General features: G+C 43.1%; 1 protein-coding gene across 1 annotated transcript in view; it reads left to right on the forward strand.

The window, feature by feature from the left end:
• The window catches only part of efnb1 (ephrin-B1), an 80,603-nt gene that overhangs the window by 39,974 nt on the left and 17,879 nt on the right, over nt 1-22,750 (forward strand). The gene's annotated exons all lie outside the window — the stretch shown is intronic.

The raw sequence follows: 22,750 nt of genomic DNA on the forward strand, positions 1-22,750 counted from the left end.
CTGTGTAGACAAACTCCTTTCCGCTTCAGATCAAAATTGGTTCCGTCAGGCTCGGTCAGTTGCAATATTACTATAACTCTCCAGTGCAGGGGTCAGCGCAAGTCATGCAAGTCTCATTTGTTACGTTACACATTGTTGAATCCAGCTCATTGGCTCTGGCACATGCACATGACCCACTGCTTCACCTGGCTGCACGGCCCCCTGGAGACTACTGTCCTAAGCCTCCAATCTGGAGGGGCCATATTACTGTGACATCACAGACAGTCATGAGGCTGGCCGCACCAACACGATTGCTCAAATGGCTGTCAATAACGAGCACGTCACAAAATGGCGCCTTGATACATGAACAGCTTGTAAAAATGTCTAGTAATAGGGATAATTGGGCCAGACCTTGAAAACAAAATCACGTTTTGTGTGAGCAGATAAATAAATGTTTTTACACCCCGTCAATGTGGTGCAGTGCTCATCTAATATATTCATTTATAATTATTATGACAAATACTTTATCATTTATCATTAAATGAATTTGTTCTATATCTAAATAAAAATAGCAGGAAAGCTAAAATTGTTTATGTACACATTAATTGTCAACCTATTTTCAGTGAACAGTAACAAAAAGTTTTTTTTTTTTTTTTTCAACCGACATATAAAAACCATCTGATTCACTGATGCGCCCAGGCGCAATCCAGATCAGATCACTTCAGTCTTTTTCATACACGCAGGCCTACTTTTTCACCCTTTCAATGTGACAAAGCTTCTCTAATTGCGGTTCACGGAAATTACTCCGAAAACCTATGATATGCTTATTGATTCCCCCCCCCACGCTTTCGCAAAAGGAACAGCTAATGCGGCGCAGCAACTTAATGAGGATATCGGGCCCTGTGATCTCGGGAGACTGATTAGTGCCGGCCTTTAAATCCAAGATGCAAATGGCTCTAATTCAGGTGTTTTTGAAATTAAAGCTGGGTTCGCCGGTTTGGAACATTAGCACTGGTGAGTGTGCTTTGTCTCCCCGGCCCTAGGGTTTGTAAAAGGGGACCGTGGAGGGATCTTTGAGGCTTTAAGCAAAGGGGGCTCAAGCACTTAGCGCTCACCCCTCGAGTGTGGATTTCAAACGCCGCCGTAATTGAACAGCGCAGGCTTTTCTTCTTCCTATATCTTATTTTTTTCGATATTGATTACTTTTGAAGCCCAAAACTGGACCCGGCCTTCTGTTCTAAATCCAAAACCGGCCGCGGTCCATTGTCTGCGAGGGTTTTAAAGTCCTTTTTTCCATCTGGTATTGTGCTGCTTGTGGAAAAACCGGGTGGATGAAAATGGGTTAAGGCCACTTTCTGTGCTGAAGCTTGTGAGCACAGGATTTTGTTATCATGAAATTCTGCAAACAAGTGCCCTGAAGCATTCAGTTTTGATGTTGGTTTATTTTATTGTTTTTTTCTTCTTCAACTGAAACCAATTGACCTTGAATAAACATGAACGAGAACATATCCGTGCATAAATATTCTTTTGATAAGCAAACATTTCCATCAAGCTCCACATTATGATAGAGCATTAAGTGTGTCTATATTCAACCACTAACAGTGCAAACACAGAGCAGTCAACCTTTAGCCATGCAGCTCTCCGATACAGTCATTTTGCAGCCTCGTAAACACACCGAAACCACAGATAATACCTTTAATAGCCTCCGCGGAGCTCAAAGATAAGCTAGAGGTGGTCGCATCCCAAAAGTAACAGAACAGTTGTCTTTCGTGAGAAGATGCAAGCTTGTTGGCATAATTCAGAGTATTATAAATGTAGGGATAGATTATCTCTGATGATTATACATTGGAATGAAGATAAGTGGCAGATTGTCTTTATAGCCTGGCTCTCTATGAGTGTGTGTGGAGCCCTTTCGCATTGTTCCCATGGTTCATTGTGAGTGTCGTCTTTCCTGCCGTTTGAGAGGACACTGAACACAGCGTGAATACGGTCCCCCCCGACCTCTATTTTCCGCAGGGGGTGTCTCCCCCCCCCCCCCCAGTACCTGTTTCAGTGTGCCTAAAACCGGGGTTGGGCAGTTGGGGTCACTGCCTCTCAGCAGGAGAGTGCTGGTGATAGCCCTTCTGATGGAAATTCCAGGTTGGCCACCATTTGGTGGGTGGAGGCCACAAGCACGAGGTGTCCGGTCTCCAAGCCACAAAAGGCAGACCCGCTATGGGAGAAGTCATGCTGAAGCAATTGCACTCCCCAAACCCAGCCAGATGTATTTATTCACAATCTTCCACGCCTGTTTCCAAGCTTGTCCTCTGGTGCTCTTTCTGTTTATACCCCTGTTTCCAGAAACACAGACGGGTGGACACACACACATGCACGTTCACTGCGCGCACACACAACTGCACGCTTGCACATGCATACACACACAGGCACAGGCACACACACATCCATACACACAGGCACAGGCACACACACATGCATACACACACACTTGCATACACACACGCATACATACACTCAGGCACAGGCACACACACACATGCATACACACATGCATACATACACGCAGGCATGGACACACACACATACACACTCACATGTGCCTGAATGCACACGCACAGTACACGCGCACATTGGGCCCCATTTATCGATATTTTTGGAAATCCGTGTGAAAATGTATGTTTGATCAGAACCGGACAAACAAATTCCGCCGGATTTGTCAAACACACATAGACACAGCTTCTTTTCATATCCACGTGTGTATGTTGACAAAGTAATCGTACATCAAAGGCATGTAGATTACCCCTAAACCACCATATATGGAATGTTGCCTATTTAAAGAAAAAAGCTTCTCTGAAGAAGAGATAAGTTATGTAGAAGTAGGCTACAAGCCAAAAAAAAAATTTTATTCCGTATTGTAAGCAGTCAATTGAGCTGGGGAAGACTAAAGCCTGGCAATATATAGCCTAGTTCTTGTAAACTCTTTCTGAAGTAACACACTTTATACAATACGTAAAAAGAAAATGGTTCGACATTTGGCACTTTCCTTTCCACAGTGAAGCCTGGAAGGCATCAGTTTCAGCTCTGGCAACCACAGATTATGTGAACATATTATTACTTCGCATGCAGCATGTCTGTTAATGTATTTTTATGAAATGTATCTGTATCTATATTACTGAGCTAGCTAGTTTACTAAACCCATCGCGATTAGTTTACTAGTTCTACAAGCTGCTGCCTTCCAGGCTTCACTGAGGGAAGGAAAGTATATAGATGAACGTATTGTAGAAGAGAAGTCGCTCTCTGGAATCGCACCGGTAGGTGAGAGCAATAGCCAATACATTTTCCCTGCCCTTGCAACTTATGTGGCCATGCTTCAAATTTTCTAATAAAGCAGTAAATGTAATGTAAAGAGAGGTCTGCCATAGCAACAAAGCCTACTGCTGCGTTCATGTCATATTGGAATGACCAAATTACCACCTTGCGACTGGGAAAAACAGTTAACGTCAACCTCTGACATTAAACGGGAGGCAAAAAACAAAACTTGTTAACAAATGAAGCGCATGGCCACATGCCATGCCACTTCTATGCCATGATGTTTTTACGTGTAACTTGAACTTAAACTCGCCATTATTGTTTGTTGTTTCTTTTGTGAGCCTCACCCAAGAAATCGGCTCGGCCTTTAAAGATGCTCTCTTTCTGAAGTAGGCTACGACATGCCCCAAATCTTATAATAAAGCAATAAATGTACATATAATGTAAAGAGAGGCCAACCAATATAAACAACGGTCTCAGCAATGACTACAGCCTTTTTATAGCAAATGTTTTATCAAATTTATATTCACCTCCACTAATTAATTAATCAGGATTACTGGAATGAAACATCAGCCATTTTAATATTGAATCCTGTTGCGTTTTTATATGATATAAATAATTATAATATTCAATAAAATAAAATTTGGGCACTCTAAATCAAAATAAAATATTAATGAAATGAATCAAATAATAAAAGCACAGAACATGCTTTACAACCGTGTGCTTTCTTTTCCGCACGCAATACGAACAGCTGAGACCACTGTCAATTTATTTCGCATCACGTTTCATAAAATAGGCCCAATGTATGTATATACACACACACACACACACACACACCACACACACATGCACACGCACAGGCACGGGTGCACACACGCACAGGCACAGGCACACACAAACACACACGCACACACACAGTTGTTTTTCGTTCATTTCTGTTAGGAGGGCGAAAGAGGGAAGGAGTAGGAGGGGGAGGCTGTTGACACGGACCTTTCTAATCTGGACGCCCTCAGACAGTGAGCGAGCGTGCCCTATATCCCGTGTCGTCAGCCAAACATTGATTTGCTCTCGGCCGGCCATGGATAAGGATGATACGCAGTGACAGCTGCCACTCCGGCTGCCCGGCCCGGCCAGAATCCTCCTCACCGGTCTGGGATCAGAGCCGATTTGCTCCGCTCCCCGAATTTCTAGCCGATGCGCAGGATGGGGAAGGGGAGGGAGGGAGGGAGCCGGTTCAAAAGAAAAGGAGAGAGAGAGAAGAATAATAGGTCAAAGTTAAACCCCCAGCAGAATAGGAGGCCAGAGGATGTATTAGGGCCCTTAATCAGAAGCGGCAGGGTAGTTTGTATTGTTATGACGGTGAGCTTATGAAGGGCTCACCAGGGCTTGTTTGATTAAATCTCAATTGTTCCTCGAAATAAAGGCTCCTGTCTGCAATGATAACTTTCAATTATAATATAATATATAATGGACCAGTTTCACAGACATTGATTAAGCTTAGACGAGGACTAAAATTAGTTTTGTATGGAGAATTCCCATTCAAAATTGATTTTCGTGTGGGACTAGTCTGTGAAACCAGCCCAATATGTATATACTGTGCTTTCAGATTTAACTAAACAAGCCCCAATGTTTGTATTGTATGTATTATGTAATATATGCCTTTGTATATGATGATGATGATAGTAAAATAGTAAAATAGTTTCTGTTAATAATAATTTTCAACTTTTCTGCTTTGGTATGTCTCCTATGACATTAAGATCAAAGGGATTAATTTGTTGCTGTATTCATGGTACTGAGAAGCGTAGAGCATTAGCTTATAAATGCATGGCAGGTGTCCAATTGTAACTTCCCTGAGAGAGCTGGAGATGCACCGTAGCTTATAGCATTGTCATTCTGCCACTGGCTTTTCTGCTGAAGGATGCAGGGTGACTGAAGGCGAACCCGAACCGTAACCCAAATCCGCTTTTGTCCTTTGAAACAGAATGCTTAATGTCATTTCCTTTGAACATCGTGGACAGTTCCAACAGTGCGTTTGTGTCTGAGAGTTTCTTGCATTCTTGGGCGGATTTCATGCGGAGTCGGTGACTAAAATGACACTGAAATAATATTATCTTGGCCCATAAAACTGCTTCCTTTGTTTCTCTAGAAAAACCTTCTCACAGTGGTATTCAAAGGGGCTGAGTTAGGTATCAGTGCAATTTTGTAAGACCACACACACACACACAAAGACACAGACACACAGTCACGCACGCATACAATCGCATACACGCACACTCACAAAGCGCACACACACATGCAGTACATACAAAAACGCGCACACGAGCGCACACCCACACTCAGCTGTGTGAATCGATGGGTGTAGCGTTTCGCGGGTGGAGCGGCTGCCATGCAGGCTGAAATGCTGCCCGCTCATCTGTGCGGCGGGCGGGATGGCGGGCGGGATGGCGGGGTTCCCTGCACAATGTCAGAGGCCCAGCCGCTGAGACGCGGCTCGGCCGACCGTAGTGACACCCAGCGCTTCTCCTGCTTTCGTTGGCGCCGCTGCCCCCTTCCTCAAAGCCTCCCGGTACGGCAGGAGACGTTTCGAGCACCTTTAATCAGCAGCCAACCTCATAACGCTCTGGGTCACAGCCCAAAGCCATTTCCATACTCGTTTTTTTTCCGTGGGAGCCGCTTTGCCGTTCAAGTGCGCAGAAATATCGTGTGGAGACCGTCAGGTTTCAGGTTTATCGTTTCAAGGGCTTTCCTTGTGAATTATTAAATAAAAGTTATCATTCTGCTGCCAGTTTGAAGGCAAATGTTTTGAGCAGTATTTACTGTATATTTACTGTCATGCGTCATACTGTCATGCGTCCTTTGTTTTCTTTGATCGTTGTCAATAGCAAAATCATTTATATGGAATAAAAAAATGGCAGCAGGCAAAAAAAAACTCAATAAGGCGGTACATCACAAAAGGCTTGCTGTCATAATCTCTAAATGTACATAGAGATAGAAAATAGACAGAGGTAATGAAGGCACATATGCTTTGCAACTAATATATTCAACATGCATTTTGTACTGTAGTAACCTTTGTTAAGCATGGAATAAGTCAATTAAATTAATTTGTTTTTATTTTCATAATAGGAATTTGTGAGGGATGTCTATGCACTGCACTGTCATTTCAGTTCCTGCTATTATCCTCCTTCAGAGCACATTTGAATTGTTTTGTGTATCGCTGCTCAGTACAGAAAATGTAGCCGCTCTTCTTAGATTACTATCTTTGGATGCCATGGCATCCCCCCCTCGCACCACTGTGTCTAGTTAGTTTTGCCCACAAAGCTGTTTGTCAGATAGATTTTATGCCTCTGTGGTGATGTGGAATGCCAGTCCGACTCACTGTTCAAACTCTTTCAGCCTGTTCCGGCAGCCGGACCTCCTGAAATGTCAGAGCTTTAGCCCTGCGTGGCACGGGGATGTCAGAGATAAGGGCTGACATCACTTCTGCTCAAAGTTACAACGATGCCCTGGGTGACAAGTCTCCTCACGCTCGCAAATCAAGGTGGGTGGGGGCAGAGGCGGGGATTGGTCAGCTTGGCAGAGCGCACTGAAGCAGGCCCACCCCCACGCCGCAACCTCCCCCATTGCCGCTTGTACACAGTAACTAGTTCAGCGTGCTAACAAGGCTGCGTTAATGGATTCCGTGCCTGGCGCTACCCATCGGCCAGATGTGAAGGGGAATGAGCATGAAGCAGCTGTGCAGCCATCGCTCTTGCGTCATGCCATGGAGCATAGGGGACCTCTTCCCGGTCTCCCCCGCGTGCCGAGCCCTAAGCTCCCGCTAGAAGGGCTTTTCTGCTTTAGAGTAATGGGGAAGTAGGGGGAGCTCTGGGCCAGTGTGTGGCGGGGGCCATTGACGGATGACTGCAATCTTCGCACGGTGGCTTCTGTGTCCGCCTTTCGTCTCTGAAACGCCATGACGTCCTCGGCCATGGCTGTGTCTGTTTCAGGCATTGCAGCTACACGATTCGTTCTTCTTTGAGAGTCCAAGGAAGCGACGTTAACCTGACAAACAGCTTTGCTCTTGTGATCGGCCATGCCACTGTATAGCCTGAGCCTTCTGTAGCCTTCTGTAGCCTCCGACACCAAAACCGAACCATGCGCTCTTACCTAGCCTCGGTTTTTGACCTAGTGCGCTTCCTGTAGGTGCTTGACATGTCGGGCTTGCTGTAGCTTTAACAGAAAATAGTCCTTGTGGAAAGAGAGACTGGAAAGAATTTATGAAGGAGTGACCTTTCAAGAAAATTGCTTGGGTTTGTAAACGAAATGTGAAAACCATGGTTGTGGAAACGTTACGGTAATGCTCTCGGGAGTAATAAAAAAGAAGGTGGACCTGGACATTTTCTCTGTTGAAAGGGACTTTTATCATCACAGGCCCACTGTATCAGCCCCTGGATGCAATAAATGGATCGGGAAACGTCTGCAACTTCCATAAAACCTAAGAATACAGTAAATACATAAATACAGTTGCTACAGGCTGAACTGTGTTGTGTTGTGTGTATATCGTAACTAGTCATAAAGGCACTCATAGAGCTAGTCATTTACTTGCTATGTACCTGGTCAAGAGCATATCTCATTACAGTCAGTCAAGGTTGTTTTTGGCGCTAGCTATGGTGGGCCTGACATTCACCCTAAGCAGCCAAATTTAAGCCCATAGCAGGGTCGCCTGGTGGTCCCGGTCCTTGTTAAAGTTGAACAACAGGTCAGGCAGAATGAATGATTCATGATTCTTATTTGGGGGATGCAACCCAAGGCTGTGAAACGCTGTCATGTCAGCTACAGCGTTTGGTCCCATTTCTGTACGGAATGAAAATAAGTCTAGTTTTGATTCAGTAGCGGACCGGCGGTAGCTGCCGTAGTAATGTAGGGTATGTGGTCTGTTGACCCTTTCTAGACGGAAGATAGATGAGGGAAAAACTCTCTGGCTGAAGCACCTCCACTGATGAGGGCTTTTCATCGGAAAGATGATCTTTATGGGCTTTCTGTGGGGAGGCTCACCGGATACAGCACGGCTTAAAACAACATTAATATCTGAATCATGGAATGGAAATAAGGGCAGTCATCCAGCACAAATGACAGTGCCAGCGATTAATGAAAATTAATGTTTGTGAATTTCCCTTGCATGAATAGAGCATAGACTCACTGAGCGCTTTATTAGGAACACCTGTACACCTACTTATTCATGCAATTATCTAATTGGCCAATTCTGTGGCAGCAGTGCATACATTTGTGCAGATACAGAGTTCTCAGAAACTACTGATCTCCTGGGATTTTCACGCACAGCAGTCTCTAGAGAATGGCTACAGCAGCAGAAGACTTATAGCAATAGAAATACCTAATACCTCTGGAGGCAGCAATCTCCCTAAAACCTAGTGCAATACCACAGCAAATCAATAACAGGTCTGCCTTTTTGGGCAGTAGTGCTGCTTATTGGTCAGGGAACTCTTGTAACTCAGATATTGTAGGCTGAATTCCCAGTGTGCACACTGCTGATGTGCCCTTCAACTAGCTACTTAACCTAAATTGTTTCAGTATATATACAATTGTGTGAATGAACATGGCTGTGTAAAAGTCAGCTATGGTCAGAGCGATGATCTGGTGGGGAAGCACAGAGAGGACTGTCGTTAATGAGGGGGCTGGGGTTGTAACTGCCATCGGGGGGTGGGGGGGGGGGGTGGGGGTCAGCCGATGGGGCGGGGGCTTCGTTTTTGTGATTCGCAGCCCGTCAACCGAAGATGGCGTCCTCAGACTGACAACTTTATGAATAGCAGCACTGTTAAACAAGCACAAGCGGATGCTCAGGCAGAGGAGGGCTCTAGAGTGCATTGTTGGGGGGATTGTGAAACTTGAATAAGCAAATGGGGGGGGAAAAGATATTGGCCTAGTTAAAAATGTGGCAGTTTTTTCCATTTTGTTTTGTTTTGTGGTTTCTGTAAGAAATATGATTGTTTTAGCTCACGTAACTACCCTGCAATGTGATTTGTGTCAATGGTTATGAAGGGCAGCGTCATTCTTCTTTTGTTACATTTAGCATATGAAAATGCCACAACGTGTTAACGTATTGCCTTTTCTGCCATGATTGTTGCCTGCAGTTTTAGCTTCTGCAATGCTTATCACTCCACATCGGTCTCAGTCAGAGGAAAATATACCATCCTCTTCTTATTTTAGATCGTCCAGCAGTAGACTTTGACGGTTTCAAGTGTTGGTTCTTCAGCTCAGTGGGTAGATCATTTAGCGGACCTATCTACTTGACAGGTGGTTTAATTTTGAGGCTCAATGCATTAAACCCACTTTGCTTGATGGGAGGGTTGCGGTGGGATGACCGCTGGGGTATCCAAGCACAGATCCTGTGGACTAACAGTTAGAGAGTGTGTGTGTGTGTCTGTGTGTGTGCACTGTCTGAATCAAAGCACTAATAATCCCGCGTTGACCGAGGGCCATCTCATTTATGTGTGCATTCCCCTTGGACATATGTCCGAGTACAACACGGGTATATTTACAGCATCCACCATTTTTCTCAGATTAAGCACCCTGGAAATATGCACATATGATTTATGGGATGTCACCAAAGCCACAAATATGACTTTGTGATGTGAAATGATTTTGCATTACAATTCAGCTGTGTGCTGCAGGATTTATTGAGCAGCAACACAATATGCAAAATGCTAATCTGCAGGCTCCACTGCTGAACCAACAAAATGGTCGAATAGTCCTTTATTGCACATGGAGGTCTAGACTCCTCGAGGCAAAGCATCTACGGTTGTTAACAGATTGCAGCATTGTAACTAAATCGCACTAGTGTGGCCATTTCGGAATTATATTAATTTAATTCAAGCGAGAGCAACAGAGATATTTTTGTGGGCCCATAACAAGGCCCATAACCCCACATTGTTCCAGGCGGGATTGCCTCCTACTTAGTCTAATTAACTGTACGTTGCTTTGGATAAGAGCGTCAGCTCAATAGCTTGTAATGTATAAGACTGTTTTAACTTATAATTCACTTTCTGAAGCTGGACTTTGAGACTCTGGGCTGGCAGCATAACCATTTGTGAAATGTGAATCGTTCTGCTTAATGGATATGAAATGTAGCTTCACACTTGCATCGCTTTGCATTCACCTCATCCATTTTGTTGCTTCTCACTGCAAACGGCAGGCCGTGCCTTAATCTCATGGCCATAAATTAGATGACCTCCATCTTTTCGTCCAGGATAATCCCATTAAAAAAATAATAACAAAACAAAAAGACTGCCATAGGGCGGTCATCGTGAGCCATATGTGAATCCCCCACACGGATGGACGGGGGGGTTCAATTACCTAAACGTAAAAAACAAAAATTGCACGCTCCTCTCCACGCAATTAAAAAAGAATTTTTCTTTGAAAATTTCCAACACGTTTGGGCAGTATGCGTTCATCAGGGTTAGTTTGGTGCCAGTGCAGTTCAGTTACCTGCCACGTCGCCTCGTGACCCCTCGTCCCTTCTCTGCCCGTTACCCTCTCCGCTTCCTCCCTTCCTGAAAAGAAAAAAAAACGACGAAAAGAAAACAAAAACGGAACAACAAAAGCCCCGAGGAATTTGCCGAGCGAGCGGCGTAGACGAGAGAGCGGCGAGCTGGAGGGGAGCTTGGCAGGGGAGCGGGCTTGTAATGAACACCAGGGACAGAGCGGCCTCCGCTTCCACGAGCGCACGCGTGCCAGGCCTCCGACCGAGCAGACGCTCCAGTGCGGGCACGGCGCAAATCTGAAATCCGAGGCCGCAAAACCTGCAGCTTTCGTACGTGGCCGCAAGTTCGAAGAATGCTGAAAGCATTTCCGTCCACCCTCTCCCTCCTCTTCCCTGTTCCTGGTTAGCTGTTGTTTATTTTCCTGGTATTACTCTAATGAGTGTTTTGGTTACAAGAAGCATATTTATCATTCGCTCCTCTGTAGAGTGTTCTTACTCCGGGCCAGCAGTATGGACATGACATGTGTTTTTGATAGTTTTAATCCAATTGCAAACATAGGTGCATTTCAGAGCTTAAGCCAGGCTTTTCCTTTTGTTTCCAAATTAGGGGATGAAAGTGGGTTAAAACCTCAGCGGCAAATATTATAGATCCAGCACCAGATGCATTTTAATTTGGTTTTTGGGCCGTTTGACCTTGTTGAAAACCGATGGTCCATATCTCAGGCCCATTTGGCGAGCGGTTTATGGACCGCTTTCCTGTAGAACAGCTCTTTGGACGCGTTAGAGGAAGACTTTCATTCATTTGTCCTGTCCTCTATTTACCAAAAAAATATAAAAAGGAAAAAATAGGTATCAAAAATAATGCCACCACGAAATATAATAGTAGTAATCGAACAGTAACACATAGTAGATATGTGTATGTGGACTGTGCACGCCGACCAATTGGGTTCTGTTCAGTACACGTACTTGGGCATTTGAGCATAAACAAACATTCCCCCCTCACCCACACAGCACACAGACACTTTTTTGACTCTGAACAAGACAACATAGGCATCGAAACATCAGTCTCCCCTGTCCATTAAACAGTGTGTATTGCTCTGAGACCTGTGTGCTCCACAGTTTCTTATTTCGCGGCTAGTGCCTGTGAAGTTATCCGGGTAAGGAATCTCATAAACACATACACACACCCAGCCTTCTGCTCTGGATGAACCGTGGCAAGCCCCTTGAGACAGGACGAAACAGAAAGATGATTCTCCTGATGCTGCATAATGACCGTGCTCCTTGATCCCCCTTTCTCCCAAACACAGCCAAAAAGAAGGACTCTAATTGAGCAGCAATTACAGTACAGAGCTTTGCCTCCTGCCCGTAGCCTCTCGCTATATCCCCGCTGGGCATGCTGTAAAGCACTATCCGCTCAGCAGCCATTTTACAGCCAGGCCAACGGCACCCCAAGGCCCCCTACACTCCGTCTCCAGGTGCCATATTCACCACACAAGAAGTCCCCTGTATCCGGGAAGCGGGCTAAAAAGACGTGATTTTGTCACAGAGCGCTTCACGTTGTTTCGGAACTGCGCCTTATCTAATGGCATTTATCTAATGCCATTAGATAAAGAGCTGCAATGACTAAATTACTGTCACAGTTGCTTTCCTAAGTAAAACAAATGGGAATGATAATCGGCAGATCACGAGGAAGTGTCGCCCGTTGATGGATTTCATTGGGCACACGTTGCCTTGAGCCGGGGCCATCCGTCTGTCCGGATGCAGACATCACTCTTTTGAAAATGTATTTCATGGCTTGGGCTTTTTCATAAGTCACTGTTGACTTTAAGTAGGCTGGGATCGATGGAGTCAGAAGGCCGCTGTGTAAAGGTCACCGTGGAAGCTTCTGAAACAGCCGAAAGGAGAGGCGGGAGAAAATGAGGCGGGGCATCAAGTCTTATTTTTCTCCTCTTTCTCTAAAGCTCCTTTGTCTGCAGTGGGGTGTGTTTGGTTTTACGGTTTTGCCTTAAAATTTTGACTGTTCCATTCCGTCGCTTTCAGATGAAAAGATATGTAAACACACAAGAATACAAGAAGTTACATGCGGTGAATTGGTGGATGATAATTGCTTTCCGCCATAAGAGTATAATTAACCATTCTGATTACCAGGCATGCTATTGGAAACACACAGCCTTTCATGCTATAAAAACATTTATACTTCTCAACTTAAAGGTGGTAATGGGGCATTTGGTGGCTGGAAGGCAGACACTGTGAAAAAACCTGATGTTTTAGTAACAGAGACGAGGGTTACTGCAAATAATGGTTTGTGCAGTTTACAGTGGAATTTACATACTCCCAGACAGTTGATTTTGGAGGAGAGCTGTGTTTGGACTTTAATACACGACAAGTAATTGCACCATCTATTTGCACAATCTCCCCTATCCCTTTGTGGCTTTCTGTTTGGTAGCCTGTGTGCTATGATGTAATTTCCCTGAAGCCTGCGGGAATTTGCTTACCCCGACAGCGTGGAATCGCTGAGACAGAAATCAATCCGAGATAATAATTAAGGAAGGCTTCATTGCGTATTTTCGTGATGACAAAGCTGACCTTTCAAGTTATCTCTCTGGCTGAGCACGAGGGACTGCTCTGAACGACTCCTAAGCTGTTGGACACTTCATGTACAGTGGCACTTTATGAGCCTTCGGAGGATAAGTAGGGATTTTTATGGGGAGTCACACATGATGTTTGGGCTTTAGAGCAGATGAACATGGGGCACATTAGTGTCTGAGCTGGTGCAGTAGCCTTAGTGTTGCTCTTTTATTTGTAAGATGCCTGGTCTGGTGTTCAGCGTGTAATAGAATGTGCTCTGACCTGCGGTTTATTTCTTTTTTTTGTTTGTTTTTTCAAAACCGATCAATTATTGTAGGTTCTCTGAACATGAAAATCTCTCTCTCACACACACACATACACACTCACACTCACACGCTATAAGTTGTTACACAGGGAATTGACTGAAACTTATGTTATCCAAAAATAAACTTTTGAACTCCCTTAATCCATAAGCCGTAGACAACCAGGGCAATTCCATTTTCTCCTGGCTCTCAGTCCTGCTGCTATCTCATTGTACCATTTGAGACCACCCGTAAATTCTCCTGGCATCTACTGGGATTTTGGGCGGTTTTATTCCGTCCCCATGCTGTCAATCTGTTTCAAAATGGATGGTGTGACTTTACAGGGCTCACATTGATATACTATTTCCCACTGTTATACACCCATCACTTTGAAATAAATAAAATATATGGGTATAGATGGGGCCTGGTACGTCCAGTCTGTGATTTGACTGAAGTCAGTTCAGTAGGCTTACAGCCATGAGCAGGCCTCAGCGTGGCATGTGTGTGTTTGTTATCAAAGGCAATTTTGCTGAATTAGAAAGTACCCACTGAAATAGCAAATACACCACAGCTATTACTGATTTACAGTTACATTGATATATACAGTCAAATGCATAAGTATTGGGACAATGACACAAATCCAGCACATTGGATTTTGGATTTGGATAAATGCTCAAGTATGATTAATTAACAGCCAAACATTATATTCCTGTATAGCCGTGGTCATCTCGTGTTACAGTTCAAAATCACTACAATAAAACTTCCATATCCATATCATTGAACTCAGTGGTGAACTGTTGATTCACAAAACCAATCATGACGGTTAAATATGCAGTTAAAAAGCATTTTTATCAAGCGAATATCTTTGTTGCATACAGTATATCTAACTGAGCATTATTTGCAATCAGTATTTCTGGAAATATTAACCTTGCATAGTTATGTGGGTAAATGACACCGCTGACTGTCTGCTCATGATACTGGTACATGAAATGGTTGGTACGATCCTCTCATTGTGTATTTATTGTGTTTCAGTTAAGAACCGTTCGACACCAAGACCACTGGTAATCTCATAAAAATGAATATGATATTTTTTTTCAGTTATCTCTTACACAGACATGAATTTTTTTTTCTTCACACTCTCTTGACTTTTCTACATTTTATTTTCAGAGTAATTATGCTACTTATGCACTATGGTTCCATGCCTGTAACTGTGAGGTTCCTGTCTACCACCATCTACCTTTTCAATAAAGCATGCTTCACGGCCCTCACGTAGCTTCTCAGGTAGAGTTTTAGTGCGAACGAAATGGGGCTGCCCATCTAATCTCTTGTCCCCTGCTTTTCTGCTCCAGTCATTTTAATGTTGATTAGATTTCTGCAGGGATTCCATTCCTCTCTCCGTTGAGCTCTCTTTTTATTGCCACTGTTCCGTGGCAGCGTCTATCGCAGCTTGTGCAGTCATCTTTACCAAATGTGCGCGCAGAGGTATTTAGTTTTCTTTAAACTGCAGTTTGGATGCACCGTAGAAACCCATCTGAAAAAAATGAATGCGATTTGATCACTTAACTGAAGCAATCTTCCACTGGGGCAAGACACATTCACTTCATAACAAGAAGTGAAATATTACGTTCAGAAAACATATATTTTTATGCAGTAACTAGAATTTATAATACCCGATAAGATTTTTGCAGTGTGGTGCTTTTCTGTTTGTGTCCCTTGTTTTTGAGGTGAGAAAAGGACCAGTACTCCACCTGTATTTTGACTGATTTAGGACTTTTCATGCCTGAATTGTCCCAGGAACTAAATTGGGGAAACTTATCCCTGGTCCTATAGGACCTCAAGGTGTGATGGATTCTGTTCTTGCTCAGCCCTTATTTTATCGATTTAAGCAAGTTATTACACAGTTACACCTCAGCTAGTTTGAGTAACCTTGCTGTAAAGGGACTCTGCCATCAATGATAGGGTCAAAATTACTCAGCATCACAGTAAGCGAGGATAACCGGCTCTAGGGGCCAGGTCCAATGAAAGCAGTCCACAAGCAACGTAAACTAAGAGGTTGGATTTGGTTTGACAATAAATATAGATGCCCCCTTGTTAATAACATCCTGACTAATACCTATTGGAATGCTGAAATGTGCCATCCAGAATGAGACAAAGCGGTGTTTGAGATGTCCAAGTGCTATTCTGACAGTGAGTGAAGGCAAAACAAAAAAGGCCTAACCACCACACTGCAATTATATTTAAGCGTTTCTCTCTTTGAAAAGACCATCCACCGATGTAAGTGTACTCATACTCACTTGAACCCAGTGAGTCAAATATTCTGGCGTACGAGCCATGAAATCTTTGCATAGATGTGTTAAGTGGTTTCCACACATCCCCTCAAAGGGAAAACTCAGGTCTGGAGTCAGTCCATGCGCACAAATACATCAATTTAACAGAGAATAAAACAAACGGATACATCTAAATTGACTCTATTCTCCTGTGCGTTGGCTTCACTTCACAACGAGTTTTTAATTTGATTCAGTCTCCAGGGGCTAGCACACCACAACCAAACTTTCCTTGTTTATTTATTTGCCATAACCCATTTCTGAGTACATTTATTTGAACATAAATTCTGTAATGGCCTTGCACAGCATAATAACCCCCTTTTGTCACTCAAGTATTCTTCCTGTTCAATGTTCAAGAGAACAAAATGACCTTGGGGAAAAAATCATTATGAAGAGGACAGGCTTGTATCAAATATTTGTTCCCAGAATTCAGTTTGCCAGCGAAATCCCTGGAGTGCTTCTTGCATGCCAATATATTCTCTACAAAGTTTCCGTTAAGAGAAATAAAATACTCCCATCCTAAAGGAGGAAGAATACTCCCGGCTGCGGAGTACAGAGGAAGGGCAATGTCTCCTCTGTCAGTCGGCCATAGAGTGGCTTTTGTTTCAGTCAACAGCAGAGTCCGCCAATGTCAATCTACGGGGGCTTCTATAATTCAGAAGTCCTGTCCAAAAAGGCAAACAAGAGTTTTGAAATTAATTTCAGCCAAGACAGTTACTTGACAAAGGCCCAGCCCATACATCTTTTTTTATTATTATCATTGCTTAAGGGACGAAATCTTTGCTCCTTAATTACAGCTGATTCAGCTGAGGTCAGTTCAAAATAAAATATTGAATTACGTTTTTTGTTCAAAAGATTTTTTTTAACATTACCTTTTTTTCAGAAGATATTTGGTCTGAAATGATTTAATTATAAATCTTTGCCTGTTTTATTTTTCTTTATCAAACTGTTTGGAGCCCAAGACAAATTCCCCTCATGGGACAATAAAGTATATCTTATCTTATCTTAGGTGATCCTTAGTTATACATTTATGTTATAGTTATATTTATGTTGGCAAATTTTATTGCAATCCACATGAAATTGTCATCAACTGGCAAATTATGAATTATGGGTTACGTTACATACATACCTAAAAATAAATTAAAATAGAAAGATAACAGCAAATGTTCTTAATTGTGAAAGAAAAGAACAGCTGTGATCTGCAGAAACATTTTCCCATTTGTATTTTACAGGGTAACTTGTTGCTCTCATTCCCTATGAAGCCTAGCCTCAAGCCCATACGACGTCTAAGGCTCTTAAATTAGAATCACCTCTGTGTGTTGACTTTATTTGCAAAACGCCACTCCGGTAATCTCAAAAAACGGCGTGGCCAGCCTGGATGCGCCCCTGAGATAATGAACATTTAATTACGTTTCAGCCGGAAGTCTCGCCGGCCCACCCCGCGGAAAATTCGGGTCGGGACTTTCGCTGAGGTCGCTCGCCGATTCTGGGGGAAATGAGGAGCTGTCCGCACAGATATCCATCAAGCCCGGCGCGCTCTCTGTGCCGTGAGGCGGGAGGGTAGAGTTGGGGCCTTAAAGCTGCCTCGCTGCCCCCCAGCCCCCGCGGAGAAGGCTCAGAGGATTTAAAGGTCGCCGCTAATATCATCGCCGGAGCTCCAAGCCCTCTCTAATCTCGCGTCGGCGCTGAAATCTTCGGCCCAGACCCTCGGCTTAATTTGGCAGCAGGCTGGACAACTGTGGCTGATCTGATGGGGCAGGGCCCATCTCCGGCCCCCGCCTCTCTGCGTGGACACGCGCGTGCGTGCGCGAACGAAATCCGCCCCGCTAGCTGAAACGCATTCGCCCTGTGTTCGCTGCGCACAGCTACTCGCTCCAAAAGGGAAATTGAGTTGCTGCTGAATACCATACTATAATTGTTAGGGACCTAGCCTTGCAGCTCCGTGGTTGTATGTTTGAGTCTCAGGTGGGGCTCTACTGTTGTGCCCTTGAATATGGTATTTAACCTGAATTGCTTTTGTAAATATACTGCTGTATGAATGGACTGTATGCCGTGTAATTATATGCGGATAAGACCTTCTGAGAAAAGCATATAGTGTTACGCGTTAAGTGGTACACGTGCCTCCGGTTCCCTTCCAAAATCTGTGCATTCTGTCTGATGCACATGACTTTGTGAGACTTGGATTAGGGTGAGTGTGCAATGTCCTCTATGAAAATAATAATAATAATCATCTAGCAGACATGCCTTTCATGTCTTAGCTGGAAGACCTCTCTGCTTAAGCCACTTGAACAAATGTAAGATTTGTACCATTTTGCCGTTTCTGTGCAATGCAGGTGTGATTTTCATATGCATTAAATGCGTGATTATTACAGCATTCCTTATGCATTTCCCCAGCGTTTTGCGCTTTCCCCGGCACCTCAGCCTGCTCTAGCTCACCTGCTGAGCATCAGCAATGCGACACTACACAGATCCCATAACGACAGGGGAGGTAGCAATGCAGAGAAGCAGCAGAATGAGGGAGGGAGGGAGAGAGAGGAGGAGGTGGTGGCAGACTGCTCAGTTACCAAAAAGCAGTGACTTTGCCTTAATGTTGCGTAAAGGGTATGCGCACGAACTGGCTGCCCTTCCCCCGAAATAACGCCGGCGGAATTAAACCATACGATAATGTCCTCGCAAAAGGGGAGCTCTGCTGTTGGAACATGGTATTATGGAAAGGATTTTGGGGGGCTGTCATTTATTAGGGCTAACAGAGACACTCCCAGGTTCTGAGGGAGGGATTTGAGAGAAATCATGTCTGACCTTATCGAATCAGTGCTGATGCAATGCTTTAACAGATGTATCTCAAAAAGTACAGCTCACTTGTTTCACTGTTTTAACTTGCGTCTCTCTCTTTTTCTTTTCTCTTTCTCTCTCACTCCATCTCTCTCTCTGTGTCTATGTAGGGGTATGTAGGGGCTTCGCATGTATTTGTCTCATTGGTCGAATGATTCTGACAACATACATATTCATAAAAGTGTCAGGAAACCCCCAAGCGACCCATGTTGCCTTGTTTGTATGCAGATTGGATCTGTCCGAAGTATTCACATCTTTCATTATGCACATGGACACACACACCCGCTCACACACGCATGCTCACACACACACACACACACACACACACACACACACGTGCACTCACACATGCTCGTTTTGCCTTCAGAGAGTGAGTTCGTTTTTTTTCCTTGGTCCTCACTTGCCGGGAGTTTAGTTTACAATGAGCCGTTCTTTCCTCTTAAGTCTGTCCGTCATCAGGGCTTTTTATAGCTCTCTGCGGTGTTTGCTTTACCATGTTAGTTTTGTATTTGGCCTTACTGTTTGTCTGGTGGTTTCGAGCAATAGGTCAGCATAGGTCTCCTCGCTGCTAAAACAGAATGCCTGTGTTCCTGTTTGGCAGGAGTGTGGCGCAAAGCTACCAGGGTGACAGCATTTGTGACATTGATGACACACACGTTTCTCATTTTGTAACATGAAAGACATTCACGAAAAAGCACTTTGGGATGCCAAATTGGAGGCGTAAGTGTGGTGTTTCTGCCACTTCTGTTCTTTGGCTTTGCAAAACGAAGCTGCATATCATCTCTTGCTTTGCTCAATCAAGCTTTTTGTTGTCTGTAGTAATTGGAATACATTTCTACCAGGGAAAGTAAAGGCTACAGTTGGCATTATTCATATAAGACACAATGATGTTTATCTCTCCACCAGTGACATCTGACCACTGATATGATAGGTAACTATAACTAAATGCTCAAGGTTTCTAACCCAAATCAATCAGCATAAAAAGCCTAACAGGAACCCTTTGGAAATGACATAGCCAAGATAAAATTGTTACTATTTGTGAACCCTTTTGACTACAGGCAAAGTCTTCTGAAAGGTAACCCTTTGGGGTTTGTTTTCCAATATTCAGAATTACAGAATTACTAAAGAATTACGAAAACAAAGCTACAGAAGCTCAAACACAGTGGAAGTGGAAGATTATTTTCTCAGTGAAAAGATTTTCTGTATTTGAGTGGATACAGATTGTTGTGGCAGTACCTGGCATGCTTAGACAAACAATGGAGCCACAGCCAAAACACTGGACAAATCCCCTTTCAAATTTGATGACAATATCTCCAAAAATTCTTCACTGTCTTTTCTAAGCTATGTCTAGGCAGTTTTCCAAAAAGGACATTTGGAGACTCCAAAAGGAATGGAATGGAAACAAAATAATATTATGGATCTCATGACATGTATAATACTGTGTTTTGCTTACTAAAGTATACAACTTATCTTTGCACTTTGCTCCACCCTCCCCCTACCTCTCCCTCTCCTTGTGGAACAGGTCAAGAAAATAATCACAATAACAAGATCCACTGATTGACGTTTTTGTCAAATGCGCAACCATCAAGAAGTCAAACACATTCTAAAATTTCACATACTATTTATCATTCAAAAGCAGGCTTGTTCCTTATTTATAAGCATACTGAATAATATTCAAATATTTTGAGAATATATTACTTGCTAAACAATGGACATTCTATCGATGTTTCTCTGAGTTTTTAGAATTAGAATCTATTATGCATTTGGTTTTCTGGGCCCTTGTGAAAATACAACACTGACATTTTGTGTGGTATATGGATTTACAAAATGCAGAGAAGGCGAGATCCACCCATTCTTGTTTTGCTACCCACGTTACAAAAAAAGGAACTGTTGTCGCTAAAGCAATGGCATCTTAAAATAGGTTATACAGACAGAACCATTAGTTTTAACACTTTCAAATGACATATCCTGTTACCATAGTGAGTGAAGAAAGGAATGAATGCAAAAAAAGCCACACCAGCCAGGGCTGGTGAGACTTAAGGGTTTTTAACTTAAAACATAAATCAACAAATCCTTGAAAGCTAACAGAATTGTATTGTTCTATTTGATAATGATGTCGAGGCATACCATAGAGTTTTATACTAATTTACAGAGCGAGTCAATACAGGTCAGCAGACTCTATGCACTCTGCGGTTCTCTCAAACAAATGATAGCAATTGAATGCATTATCTTTTTACTTTCTGACAGCTCCTGGTCATAATTATGAGTTTTTTCATGAGTCGGTTGGAACACATATCCCTCTATTAAAATGGTGAAATTACTGACAGCGAAGTTCAAAGAGCAAACCATTAAAACATCTCTTTGTCATTTAACAGTCCTGGAATTTAGCCCTTCTCCTTGCCAACAGAATAGGGAAGGTCGGCAATGTTGCTTAACAACAGTTGTAAAGAGCTTGAAATGTATAATTCATAATTCACTAACTTAAGGGTAATATTTTGTCAGTTTACACAAAGATTGACACAAAGAGATGGGTCAAAAGTGACTATCAATGTAGTTACACAGATGAGAACAAACCACAGGAAATGATGTCAGCAGAGCCAAGATCTGAATTCCTCCGAGTGAATAATTGGTTGTGTTTTGCACAGGCACCCCTCTTTCAGGAACAGTAACTTCACTTTCAAAGCCCAAATATTTCTGCTGAAGTGTGAAAAACATTTTTTTGCAAGACCATGCCTGCTTTGGAGCTCGCCTGCCCAGGGACCCAAACGAAAAGAGTGAGATCAAGAGGGAACATGTTTTACTTAATTAAAGATGCTAGAGTTAGAATGTGAGAAGCACTGCACACAGTTTCAAATCATGGCAGAATCACAATGAAGCATTTCTGCATTTATTTGGCTGGATTAATTGTGCGCTAATGCAAGTTTTTTGAGATTGTGAGTGTCATTATCAGCCATATCTTCATTCAAGTCATTTAGGGTATGTTTTGTTGCTGTTATGACCATAAGGTCTTCTGTAACTGCCGTTATATTTACATTTAAATATATACATAATATCCGTTATATATATATATATATATTAATAGTGAGCCATGTGTCTTGCTCACACTATACATACCTATAATTAAGAAGATATATTGTGTGTGCGTGTTGTTTATTGTGCATTTCTTTACAGCTTGTTTACAGGCTGTCATTTATAACACCGCTAGGTGTCAGATTGACAAAGCTTTGCTTGTTGAGCTGGTCAATGGCACTGCAGTTTTTCAGTGCAGGACCTAATGAGCTCTGAGGTGAAATGAGTGGGGAGGCCACACTGTGAGTGTAGCATCATGGGTAACAGTCTCGGCCATTTCAGAAACACCGCCAATGCCGTTCACTGAAGTAAAAAGAAATATCATTAAGGCAACGTGTGAAAATAACAAGAATATGTAAGAATATTGTTATATGAGGGCTCATTTTTTTGGTGTGTTTGTTTTTTGACTTGACTGTCCCCAGCTATTGCAAACATGCATCCTCAATATGTCGCACTTTTGGACCACAGATCCATCAAGCTAAGTTCAAAGAGAACTCATAGTCCACCTGCAAGCCGGTAGGAAGACTGAAATCTTTTGGGAGGGTTTGTAACAAAGCAATACCATACCCCAAAAGAATGTCCCTTAGTAACATGAGGACACGTAGCCCATGTTGTATTTCCTGGTGATATGAGAGCACTATCCACCCTAATGAAGCAGAACAATGTGTAGAGAGGTATGTGAGTGCATGCATGAGTGCATTTGTGTTTTTCTTACTGCTACCCACAAAATGGAGTACGGTTCTCACAGGAACAGGATGCTACATGGTTTGACTTCCAGCATGTCGCAGCATGTATGCCATATTATCTGCATTAGTCCTTGCAAATATTTATTTATTTATTCGTTTTTTTAAATGGTAACTCTTGCAAGATGGTAAAAGAAAAACAAGAAGCCA

Source organism: Conger conger, chromosome 7, assembly GCF_963514075.1.
Source record: "Conger conger chromosome 7, fConCon1.1, whole genome shotgun sequence".
NCBI classification, from domain to species: Eukaryota; Metazoa; Chordata; class Actinopteri; order Anguilliformes; family Congridae; genus Conger; species Conger conger.